This window comes from Aphis gossypii, chromosome 2, assembly GCF_020184175.1.
Source record: "Aphis gossypii isolate Hap1 chromosome 2, ASM2018417v2, whole genome shotgun sequence".
NCBI lineage: Eukaryota > Metazoa > Arthropoda > Insecta > Hemiptera > Aphididae > Aphis > Aphis gossypii.
Window position 1 is genome coordinate 73,025,418 of NC_065531.1, and position 13,495 is coordinate 73,038,912.

At 33.1% G+C, this 13,495-nt stretch overlaps 1 long non-coding RNA gene across 3 annotated transcripts in view; it reads left to right on the top strand.

Annotated features, from left to right (window-relative positions):
• Nucleotides 1-13,495, top strand: part of LOC114124853 (uncharacterized) — a 69,050-nt gene that overhangs the window by 981 nt on the left and 54,574 nt on the right. The gene's annotated exons all lie outside the window — the stretch shown is intronic.

Consider the following 13,495-nt stretch of genomic DNA (forward strand, 5'->3'; position numbering starts at 1 on the left):
GATATTTTTCTGATTTATCATTCGTTCCTAATTTTATTTCTAATGGTTTTATTAAAACAATTTTAATTAATGAAGTATAGTGTATATTATTATAAATAATCAAATACATAATATACTTATTAGGTATAAAAAATAGTCAATCTTAAATATTTCATTATTTTCGTTTAACTATTATTTTTTTGTTATTGTATATATTAATATGTATTATATTCAATAAAATATTCTAAAATTATAGACAATGTAATAAGCAATATTACGTTTGTATAAAATAATATAAAATGTATACTTGCATTATGTACTATTTATAATACATACAATACTAAAAACTATTTTAAAAATTTAAAAAAGAAAAAAATGGATGAATATTAAATTTAATATTTTGTTCTAAATATGATTTTGTGTGTACATTAATTTATGTGTAAAAGAAAAGTTTAAGCAATAAAAACATAGCATTTATAAATAAGATATGTTAAAATATTATATACCTTTATGTTTATATACTTATAAAGGATAAATTGAAGGAAAAAAACGAGAATTTTAAGTTTTTTAAACCTCGCACGTTAAACACAATAACTTATATAAATACATAAAAAAAACAATATTCTTAGAATAACCATTCAAAAATTATTTTTCAGTCACAGTATAATTTATTCTGCTATGTTAATTTTAAATATATGTAAAATTGTCATCATTATTGACGCAAACAACATTATTTGCCATATCGTTTATCGGTTAGGTTTTCCAAAATAAATACAAAAGGAAAATAGGCGAATAAAACGCATTAGAAGTCAAACATGTTCTGTGTACACAGTATAATGTCAAAAGAAGGGCAAAGAAAAACAACTACCAACATAGTATATGCGCAGTTCAGTTTATAAAATGAAATAAATTCAAGCCGATTATCGAATGTATTACCTTAGATAAGTTGTGATTTTTAAAAATTATAATATTTTTTTTTATCTATTTACCCTTGTATAATTTATTAGATAAAAAAACACTTTTGGTGGTTATATGAAAACTAGTTATTACAGACATAGTCTATATTATATATGTATTTTCTTACACACGTATAGTATGAAAATAAGTATGTGTATATAGAATATACATAAATATAATATATAAAACTCGAGTGATCAATTTGATAATTTATGATTTGGTAAATTTGTATTTCATAATGTATGTAAACATTAATAACAACAGTAATTGGGTTGGACTCTGTTTGACGGATGTCCTTATATTTTAAGACAATTATTTTACTAACAATTATCGGCACGCACCATACAAAACGATTCTGCGTGAAAATGGGTTTGATCTGCAAAAAAACGATGTAGATTTATGATCGACACTGGGTGCGATTATACGTATTTCTTTATAAGTTTTTCGCGTCTTTTCAGAAAATACTGATAACAGCTTGGAAATTTCAGGCGCGAATGTTGTATATACCTATATATAGGTGATGTCTTGCGAGCGGGCATGTATATTTTCCATTAGGTTTAAAATATCGCGTTAACGTCGTAATACATGACTGGCGCGGTCTGCTCGCACCCTCGGTGATGGTCGTGCAGAGTTCCTGGAAAATTTTCGGACGTAGGTACAACTATTATAAACACCGAAGGAAAACTAGCGCGCAACCGCAGACGGAGCGCAAGTCGCGCGCGTATAGTTTTCGCCGGCAAAACCACATACATACTCACACGCGTTGCAGCACACACACAATATATATATAACGTTTTCGAAACTTGAATAATAATTTATGTTGAACGAGTTTGGCACGTTAAGAGCTGCCAACTCCACACTCACCGGGGCCTGGCGTTCTAGACCAGTAGTGTGTTCGTGTGTGTGTATGTGTGCATATATCGTGCCCTACATGTATACTTAAACAGCCGAAACAATTTTCCGGAAGCTTTTCCACCCGCCTCCGTATCCGATCAGTCGGCTCCTCTCGTCCGCGAGCGTGTAAACATATTTACCATCGAACCGTATATATACAGCCGGTCGTTTCCTCGAAGAGCCCGCTGCTGCAGCAAGTAAACGAATTGGAAACAAAAATAAAAACCGCAACTACTCGACGCGTCCCCCGCGCCGTTTTTAAAGCAATAACATCGGGCGAGTTTACGGCGACGACGACGGTACCATATATATAAGTATGTACCTATATAATATATAATGTATATAGAACGACGCGTCTTTTTTTCTTTTATTATTTTTCTGTCGTTTTATATTTTATTTTTTTTTCCCACACGAGTTTTTATATAATATATATATTATATACGTGCTGTATATTCGATGTGCGCATGAGACATAGCTAGGTATTATAATACGTACATTTTTAACTCCAGTTCAATATAATATGTATTTATACATATATACATAAGTTGTTTGTTCAATTACATGATATATATATATATTGTATTACTTTATACAGATTATATTATATAAGTATATATATAGGAGACTGAAAAACGATTTGATTCCGTATATAATATTATGTGTATAAATGTATAATGTATATATTATGTTTTGTTCCCGTATTTTGTTCAGTCTACGAACATTACAACTTCTTTATACTGCAGCTACATCGTTATTATTATTACTATTATTATTGTTGTTGTTATTTTCGTTTTTCGGCATTTTCCAGAGTATTATACAACGGCGGCGGGCGTATATATATATATATATAAAAGTTGCGAGGGTGATGGATCATTAGAGAGGGTTCCGTCTGCTGAAACAGCCAATAGGGTCCTAATCCCCACTGCAGCCATGTTGTTGGTCAGTGCCAATTTTTCTATGCCGTTTTTTTTTAGGGTGGTTTTCCTCCCCCGTGAAATAACATCGCCGAGACTCCATATTTACTGCTGATTCTACTGCTGGTATAATCAGGGTATAGTTAGGTGCATTACGGGGTTTGTTTTTATAGGGAAAATCACTGAATAATGCATAAGGTTTGCAAATTATAAATGGGTATTTTAAAACGCACGCCAATAGAGCTAGCTGAATGTATATTACGTTAAAAAAGAGATTTTGTGCCCAGCATCATTTATATATACGCCTGCAGTACCACTGTATTATAATATACTACTTATGAGTTAGATACTAATACTTAAAATGAATTATTATTACATAATCTATTCAAAATTAAATATTTTGTATTTGTAAATATTATACGCGATTTGTGTAATTGTACATTAAAATATTTAAATAGTAAAAATACTATACTAAAACTTATAAGATATCGAATAATCCAAAGGTAAACGCTATTAGATATCGAACTATCCAATATGTATAAATAAGACAATTATGGTGTGAAGTAGTTTTATACTTACGCCTTTTCATATAAAAAAATATATTGAAAATGTATAACCTATATAATAGTATATATAAGCTAATCAGAAATGGTCTTGTGGATTTGATTTAAAAATACCTCTGCAATATTATTATTTATTATTGTAGAACATTTTATTATACACTGTATATCGCAATGTATATAGGTATAGATATAGGGTTGTACTATATTATTGATACTCAAATATAGTATACATATTATATAAATATTTTATTTCCTGTTCAATAATATTATGCTACAATAATAATTAATTAGTTTCTCGTGAATATAAATATATTATAATTTCAATGATTTAATTATATTTTTATCATATTATTTATAATCTATTAATTATACGGAAATAGGTAAGCCGATTAAAAAAAAATAACCTTAAGAACTATATATTTACATGGTTAAAAAAACATATTCATTTTATAAGATTTAAAATTATATCATATATGCCTATTATACTAACTAATACTCATATCATCACTGCTAAATATTATAAATAATCTAAAATAAGTATACCTACCTATGTGAAAATTCTTTTAAATTTTTTAGCACAATCCTTACATATTATTTTACTTAATCTTTATAAGATTAATTTTATACATTACAGTAAATAAATTAAAATGCGAAATAAATAATATTCGAAGAATAATTAAAATTAAGTATACAATTTAGCTCATTGCAATTTAAAAAAAAAAAAGTTTTAATATTAAGTTATATATACATTTAATATAAGCTAATTAAAAATGTTATATCTAAATAAAATGTTCATTGTTTAAATAGCAATGATTGTAAAAATATTTTATTAATCAGATTATATATTATTAAACAAAATATTATTTATGATAGAACTTTAACACAGAATATACGAGTGGGTATAGATAAATATAACCAATACATTATACTACTTAAATTTAAAGGTTACTTTTATCTAGATAATATAGTTACTTTTTATTTGTTATATAATATAATATTAATAAATTGTATTAAATAAATTTATAGGTATGTACTTACGTATATGATTAGCATTTATAATAATATACACCACCTCTATATACCTACCTATATTTACATAAAAATAATATATACATTATGGCATTTTTAGAATAATAACTGATAAATAATACGCGACATCTAAATGTTCAAGTTAGCTTACATAAATAATATACCTAGGTGTATTATTACCTAGGTATTACTTATTACTCTATGTAAAGTTGTGAAGTGACATAAATATAGGGTAGACTAGCTCAATGTTACGGATCAAGGACCCCGGTCCTCCAAGCTCAAATTTTTAAGTAACGAGATACAACATGTACGTACCTACTACATATTATGTAGTATATATTACTCATAATATAATGATATTTTTGTATTAAATTCTTATTTTATATTTTTAACATTTTTGTACTTTTTATAAATATGTAAATGTTCCTCGACACGTTTTGATGCTTATGTTTTGAACCCACAACTAATTGACTTAATTAAATGTTTTTTTTTTTCACTTTTAAATATTGAAGAGTTATATTCCACTGCAACGCTATATGTAGAATATATTTTTGTCGTTCTCTATATTATACTATATACAATTATATATTTAATAAACGGCAAAGATATTCTTAAAATGATATAATATTATAATATATTAATATGTTGTATAATATATTATATTACCCACCGCACACTACATTCCATAATATGTATAATTAGCGAGATTATACCTATAATACTCTTGTAACGGGCTCGTCGCGTTATTCAAAATCACGTATATGATATACCTATAAATTTTAAATCGTCGCATCGTTTATATAACATACGATAGACCTATATATATCATGTGTACAATATGTATAAGGGTAGTACATAGGTGGATACTCTGCTCTGCACGAAATTAATTATAAATACGGACACCAATTACCGGGGGCGCGGTGGCTATAATCCTCGTCATTACGATCGCCTGCTCGCCACTAATTCATTATTATTAGGTATTATTAATAATATCATCATCGTCGTCGTCGTCGTCGTCGTCGTAAACGCGCATTGCGGACATCAGTCGCCCGCGCTAACGGTGCGCGTGTTGCCCGGCCGGCGGGTGGGCGGGCGGGCCGTGACATTGGCCGGCCGCCCGCCGCGGTAGGTGGGGTTGGCGAGTTGCGCAGTGGCGGGCCGCGGCGTGCCGGACCAGCGAATGGACACCGGCCAATCGATACTACGAGCGCGGCGGCGGCGGGCCGTAACACACTCTTCCGCGTGTGATGTTTTACGCTTTTTTTTTTTCCTTTCGTCCGCCTCCCTCGCCATCGTTGCCGCCATCCCGTGCGATGTATGTGTGTAATATATTCGTGTACACACGACCCTCGTTCCGCCCTCTATACACACACACACACACACACAGATAAATGATATTATGTATACGCGCGAGCCGTGTTCAATTTACTTTTCGGACCCTTTCCGCGGGCGTGTTCGATTTATTTTTCGGACCTTTTCCGACCGACGTGCGTCACGTAAAGTCCGTGGCTTGTATATATATTATATATTATTATACGTGCAGCGCCGGAGTCGGTGTTCCGTCGGACGGCGCGGCGTGGACGCGGGGGTGGTGTGGGTGATGCGGGTAGGAAACGGGTAAAAGTTTTCTCGTAAGACAGCGGCGTAAACGCACAGTACCCATAGGTATATATAATATGTGTGTGTCGAGGAAAACGACTTTGGCCCACTCTGCCTGTTAGCGACCACCCCTCGACCGATAACTCTATATACACATATATATATATATAAAACACCGCCGACTCCACGTGCCCCCTGTATATAATGTGTTTTTGTACTTAAAGAGGAATATAGGTTTAAGTGCTACCGTTTTTATATGATTTTACCCCGACGACGTCTTAAAAACAACAACAATAATACGCTGCAGCTGGCCTATATATATATATATATATAAATATAAAACACATATTATATATTATAATAAATAATGCCTACCGGTGGCGTAATTTATCAGGCACGTCAAAAGGTTACGCGCCGGATTTTGTCCGTGCAATTAAGTAATAATGTTAAATTACTCAATTACTTATATACGTACTGTGGATATACCTCGCGCCGCGCCGGCGAAAACAGACTTCTTCGTGATTTATATACATTTATATATATTATATACATTTTATTACAATGTATATACTATAATATATGTATATACGATAGAAAACAAGAGAACGCAAATCTAGAAGATTATTATGTACACATCACGTTTATCTCTACTATCGACATATGCCATACATTTTTTTACTGCTAAAACCCATTAAAAAATCATTGTAATAAGGTATAATTTAGTAGAGTTGTATAATTTAAAAAAAAAATTCACACTTAGTATAATAACCATCACGACTATATACATCGGAATAAGAGTTGGGTTTTGTTTTAATTTAAATAAACTTTTTAAATTGTCAAATACATTGTATATAAAGTGTTCAGATATTAAAACTCTTATAAATGTGCATACAATAATTATTTTAATTTAGAACTTCATTTCGTAACTATATGCGTTGTTCATCAAATAACTGTCTATAATATATTATGTAATATAATAGTATCATACATAATACAGTCGACTATTTTAAAATTATAATTTATTAAAAGTTTACATTATTGTATTATACTTTTATATATGAATGTTATATTATAGATTAGGAAATTATTGCACCTATCAAAAAATATACATCAATCATTATATTTATTCACCATTAAATACGATATTTTGTTTTTTTTTTTGTTCTCGACGAGAATGACTATATAGGTGATGGCGCAACTTTTTAAAGTGAATATAGTTGTGATTGCCTCGATGATATTGAAAGGGTAAACACAAATATAATTGCTTCGTAATTTTCGTCTCCTACGGGGGTAGAATTTCGTACTGAAAATACAATGTAATGATCCTCGAGTGTGCTTGAGTGTATATATATTATAGTTAGGTTATTAAAAAAGTGTCCAATCATGATTGTAATAATTTTATAAAAGGAAGTATATCCGATATGATATAGGGGAAATAACCCAGTTGTGATCTAATATATAGAAAATATATATAGGTATATTACTATTATCCACTCACATTATAAATATCAATTGATATAATTAAGTATACTATAATATATAGCCAAGTACATAAAAACGACTTATATATTTAATATATTTTATTGATAACGTTTTGATTATAGTTTTTATTGTGACGCACGTCGTGCAAAGGTATATTACAATAACATACTAATATTTATGTAAACATTTTTTGAGTAAATACAACAGATTCACTATCACTTTGTTTATATTTCGTAAGACAATAAAACATTATTATAAATATTTATAGTAAACAATAATAAAGTATTATAAATTATAAAGGTCGGTATACTATAGTGTAATGAAAAATCAATATATGAATTACTAGTAACGGATGTGTAATGAAAACAAACAGTTCGACGAATACTGGTAAATAAGTTATAACATAGTCGATAATAATAACAATGTAATGAACATATATCCTCATTTAATTTAAATCTCTTTAAAATATATAATATGTAATATACATTTATGCTAACTGCCTGCAAGATTATTAATAAAGTATAAGTCTTCACTTTCTTCTTAACCTAACGTCAAGTACTTATTTGTGATATTGTTAATTCGAAAATAATATAATTATATTAATTGATTTCAATTAATGCATTAAGTGGTATTTATAATATTAATCAAAAGAAATTCTAATTTATACATTCATAAAGTACATAATATATGATTATAATATATAATTATAAGTGCATAAAAAAACGTTGAAATACTATAGATATAGGTACTTAGTAAAAGTGAAATCATATATTATAAAACCACCTTGCATACTTATGACTTATAAGTGTTATCGTTACAATATAGTTTTATATATTATTCTATACTCACATATAATATTTATTCCGTGTGTAATTCGAGTAATATTCATGAACCTACGAACAAAACCAAAAAATAAAAAAAGATTTTTTAGTCACACACGTATTATACTGTGAATCTTAATAAAAAATAATAGGTATATTGTTCATAAACGTATAGTCGTTTAAATTTTATTAGACTATACGTATCATATCATACTGTACGTACCTATCATATAATCGGCGGTGTGGTTTACGAATGTATACATGGGTACGTTATTTAGCCGGTTTGAACATTGCATGAAAAATTGAAATAATGTATTTGATTGATGATATTATAGACGGATATTATAATATATAGGTACATACTATATACTTACACACATACTTAAAATAATCATCGACAGACGACTGCAATCTTGTTGCCGATTGAATGTAGATTTTGCACTGTCATAACGCATCACGATATAATAATATAATCATATACCTATCCGAGAGTAATCGCTGAAAAAGGGTACGGCGGCGCGGTAGGTATAGGCTTTTGAACTGTCGTCGGTCGGCTCGCGCCGAACCTTTGCGACCGCGTCCGGTAACGGTCAGCCATTGGTCGCGGGCGACCCTGTCCGCGGTGACCCCGATGGCCGATCGGGATAACGTCAGGTCCGTTTAGGGCACGCGCACCTGGACGACTGCCCCGTCACGTGGGTACGTGTAACGTAGTGGTAGTATATATGTACATTTTATGCGCACGACCGGTTTTTTACTGTTCGACCGCGGTCATCGTCGGCGGTATATTATGTTATATTATACTATACCAGCTATACGACGAATAACCGTCCTACGACGGAATAATAAAATATATTATGATATTATGCGTGTATACAAATATTACAATAATATATTCTACGCGAACACGACTCTACGAACAATGGTATAATGATATTCGGACGCTTGACGCAGCTGCAGCAGTCCGCGCCCGACTCTATGCGGTACCTAGATACTATTGTATGCAGTATATATTATATTATGCAGTGATTTTTAACTGCACGATGCATTTCTGTGTTTATTAACGTGCCAATAACAATAACTACAGTCCGACGCATCATCACGTCGGTTTGATGTCAAAGCCGTTTGGCTGCCTTGAAAACCCGCAAGTATCGCTGTCATGCTCTTATCTGCATGCTGCGTGGCCTGAACATTTTAAATATTATAATATTCAAGGTTCATGGGTTTCATGTTTTAAGATAATACAGAAACCCCGAAATATTCAAACGTATTGGCAGATAGATGTTATTTGTTTCTCGGAACATTACAGGCGTTATGATGATTAATAATATATTTCAATACCAACAGTTATAGTAATTATAGTAGTCCAAAAAGATATACTCTAAGCAATGTTTGAAATTCAATGGGAGAGATAGTATTATGTATAACTCTTGTATTATATTAAAAAATATATTGGCTTACTATTTCTAATAATATATATTGTAATTTATAATCAATAAGCAACATATACGTGTTCCGGTAAACTCATTAGTTATTATTCTTACACTTTTGCATCCCTCTATAGAGTTTCTCTTAATCCAAGCATTGTCTTTAAGTAATTGTGGATTTGTGAGTATGGCGTTTTCGATTTTTTTTTCGAATATAGAATGAAAATTATACATACAACCATATAGTTTTATTTGCAGTTCGTTTACTCGCCTTACTCACCCTTGTACAATATCATCATAAAACGCCACGAGTCCTTTAACCGGTTTCCGCTAGTTGGCCGTCAACGTAACACGCGTTTATGAAATATAAATTCACGTCGTTATAATATTATATATTATTATGTACGATAAACCGCCGTACAACCCTCCACTGCCGCCGTTGTATTATTTTATAATAATATCTTTACTCGCCATTTTTTTTTTTTACGATGGCATATTTTTCGCAACCCTTTTTTCACATGCAGTCCGTGACTCTGACAATGAAGATTCACTATCGGTCGTTACATATTATTTATGCCGTACCTTTATTGAATGCATATATATATAATATACAGCATCATTACATCACATACACACCTATATAGAACAACGTGCGTTTTATCCCTTGTCGGATTTATGCGCGGGCATACACGATGTCGAAAGCGTTATAAGTAATTTTTGAATTCCATCGATAAGAACGCGATGTGATTGAACAAGTAAAAATATAGGTACATCGTATACCGTAATTGTTATTAATTATTTATAGGTACAAGTATATTGCTATAATAGTTTAATTGTTTGTACTGCACATGATAAATACGTGTCCATATATATATATAAATATATATGTGTGTAGCTCGTGTATACATAACGCATTAGCGTATAATATACTGCAGGTTGCAGTGGTCCAGTTTCGATGCATAAATTATGCACCTATAAACATAATCTCACTTGGGGTGCTGTGTGCCGCAATAATGATGATGGTTACGAATTTCGTGTCGATTATATAGAACGATGTCAGAGGTCGATTGCGGTACACGGATAATAGATCAGAGATCACAACACTCCGGCACAGGTCCAGATGAACCCGTATATTATCATATTGGCATGTGTACGGCGGAACGACTGCGATATTTGCATTACAATGCAATACGGGTCATCGCTGCTGCGGCATTGGTCCAGTTTTTGTCGTGTAGCAGGTAGGTACACCGTGATCATGTATGCAGATCAAAGATCATCGGCGGGGTTGGTCCAGATAATTTACATAATATATATAATGCACGCCACCGGATAACGATTGAAAATAAAACTGGTTGCTGTGGTCCAGTTGTGCGCGGAGGGTATCACAATATGAACCGTAAATATATTACATATAATCACAGTGCGACGACGACGATGATATTGATGAAGGGGGGTGTCTCTGGGAGAGCGCGTGCTCTGCGGATGACCCGAGATCAAAGGTCGGGATGCAGTGCGAGATGCTCCAGTTTATTAGGTCCTTCGCGGGGATCACATAATAATACACCTATATATTGGTATACCGACATGAATATATAATATCACAAATGCCACTCGTCGCATTATATTATTTGTATAGGTATATAATAATATAAAAAGACGCGCGAGGCGAACCGGTCGCTAGACGACGGAGCGATGGCTATCTCGCGGTGGAACCCTTCTCGCGTACATAAAACACTTAACCGGGGATGATGACCCTAGAAGATCGTGTCCTGGCGATGCCCCTGCTGCATGTGGCGGTAGGTACGGGAAAGAAGTCGCGTCGACGACGTGTTTTCGGTGGCGGGCCACTCATTCTTTTCCCGCCGCGGCACGTTTTGCATAATATATAATGTAACGCCGCTATATACAGCAACTCTTCAAGGACCTCTATTGTGCGTGAACATATATACGTATTATGCGTCGTCGCGGTGCGGATGATGACTACGCGCAAAGGTCCGGACCCTTTCCTCCGGCCTCGAGCGATATACTCATATATAGCATATATTATACACACATCGTAATAACCCAATACGCGCCGATCAAATCTAGTCTCTCCCTCTCTGCTGTGTGTGTGCATGATGTGCGCATATATTAAAATGTGTTGTTGCAGCGTATATGTATATATATATGATGACGGGCACGCACTCGACAGGACGGTTTGTATTATTTTTTTCCACAGTTTCCACACGCGCGAGGACGTAGTACTTATATATATATAGCTGCTGCCGTACATGGCGACCAATTTGGTAAGTGTCGCGTTTTTCCCTTTTCTCTTTTTATTTCTTTTCCAAACGTCGAGTACCATCACCTACCACCTATCTACGCGTTTTTCGCCCGCGGTGTACACCGCGCGTTTATGTGTATATATAGGCAGATACCGATCGACCGTGAGAATACGAGGCAATACATAACGAAACGAAATATATATATATAAATGAAATGATTTACGTCCGTATGGAGCACGACAGAATAGTATATGCGAATAGAGTAAAGGTATAGGTATAAGCGGTACACGCGCGTAGTATAATAATCATAATATAAAACATCACATATAACAAATCATCGATGTTCGTTCGGGCGTTATGTCTTCTTGCAGGACGATTCGAACGCGCGGTGTATTATTTTTGCACGTCGAGAAAAACAAAACGGAAAAAAAGGGTGAAATTTATTTTGGGTTTCTGTGTCGTCTTTTGGCCGGGTGTGTTGTGTATACCGCACACACCTATACACATATAATACTATACCTACGCGGTATACGTGTGATTGAAAAATGTTGATATTTTCCAATACCCATTAACTTGTCCCTATTTTTATTATTACTTTTTTTTTTATTGTTACCTTCAAAAGGGGCTAAACTAACGTAACAATAACAACATGTCACGCTTCGATAATTCTACGTGCGTGCAGTTTGATGCGCTCGCACGCGAATATGTGTGTGTGTTTGTGTGTGAGTGCAGGATCTGTGCGAATTCCCAAACTGCAATGCAAGGGTTATATAATGTTATTTTAACAGGTTTTTAAGTGTAACGTGCAGTTTTTTTTTACGTCTGTTTACTGCGACCCCTGGGAATTTTTTTTTAACCAGAAAAATGTGTATTGTTCCTTTATTATAAGCCATCATATTATATATATATAAGTGTGTGTGTGTGTGTGCGTATAATTTAAACTCTCTCGAAAAACGCACCTAAAATTTCATGTAATTGATGAACAATTTAAGAAAAGGGTTCGCAGCTGTTTTGTACAACTTCTCTGTACTACTTATATTATTTATTGCGTTATATCCATATGGGTAGGTACTATTTATGATATGATATATTATATACAACCCATCAGCGGCGTTAAGGACTACGGAAATTTCTATAGTAATAATTTTATATAAAATAACTTCTGTAAACCTAAGTATATATATATTATATTCACGTACAATATCATGTGCCTACTATGTATATGATCTTCAGGTACGCACAAAATTAAATATAATAATGTTCCTCGCGCGGTTAAAAGTTGAGCGATCGTTCCGTATAATAAAGATCGGCGAAGGCGCTTTTACGACCATAAAGCTATCACGCGCGAAGCGGCTCGGCGGCGGTTTAATGTCGAATAATAAAAACCGGCCCCGCGGGCTGTTGCGGGACTACCATGGCGTCGGAAAGATACGGACGCGCGCTCGAAATTATTTTCTTAATCCCATTAGTCCGGTGCCGCGATAAAACCATACTCATATAGCTATTATTATTAATCATTCTCGTTTGGGCGAGCTGCTGCAGTAAATACGTCTTATGCGTTGACCA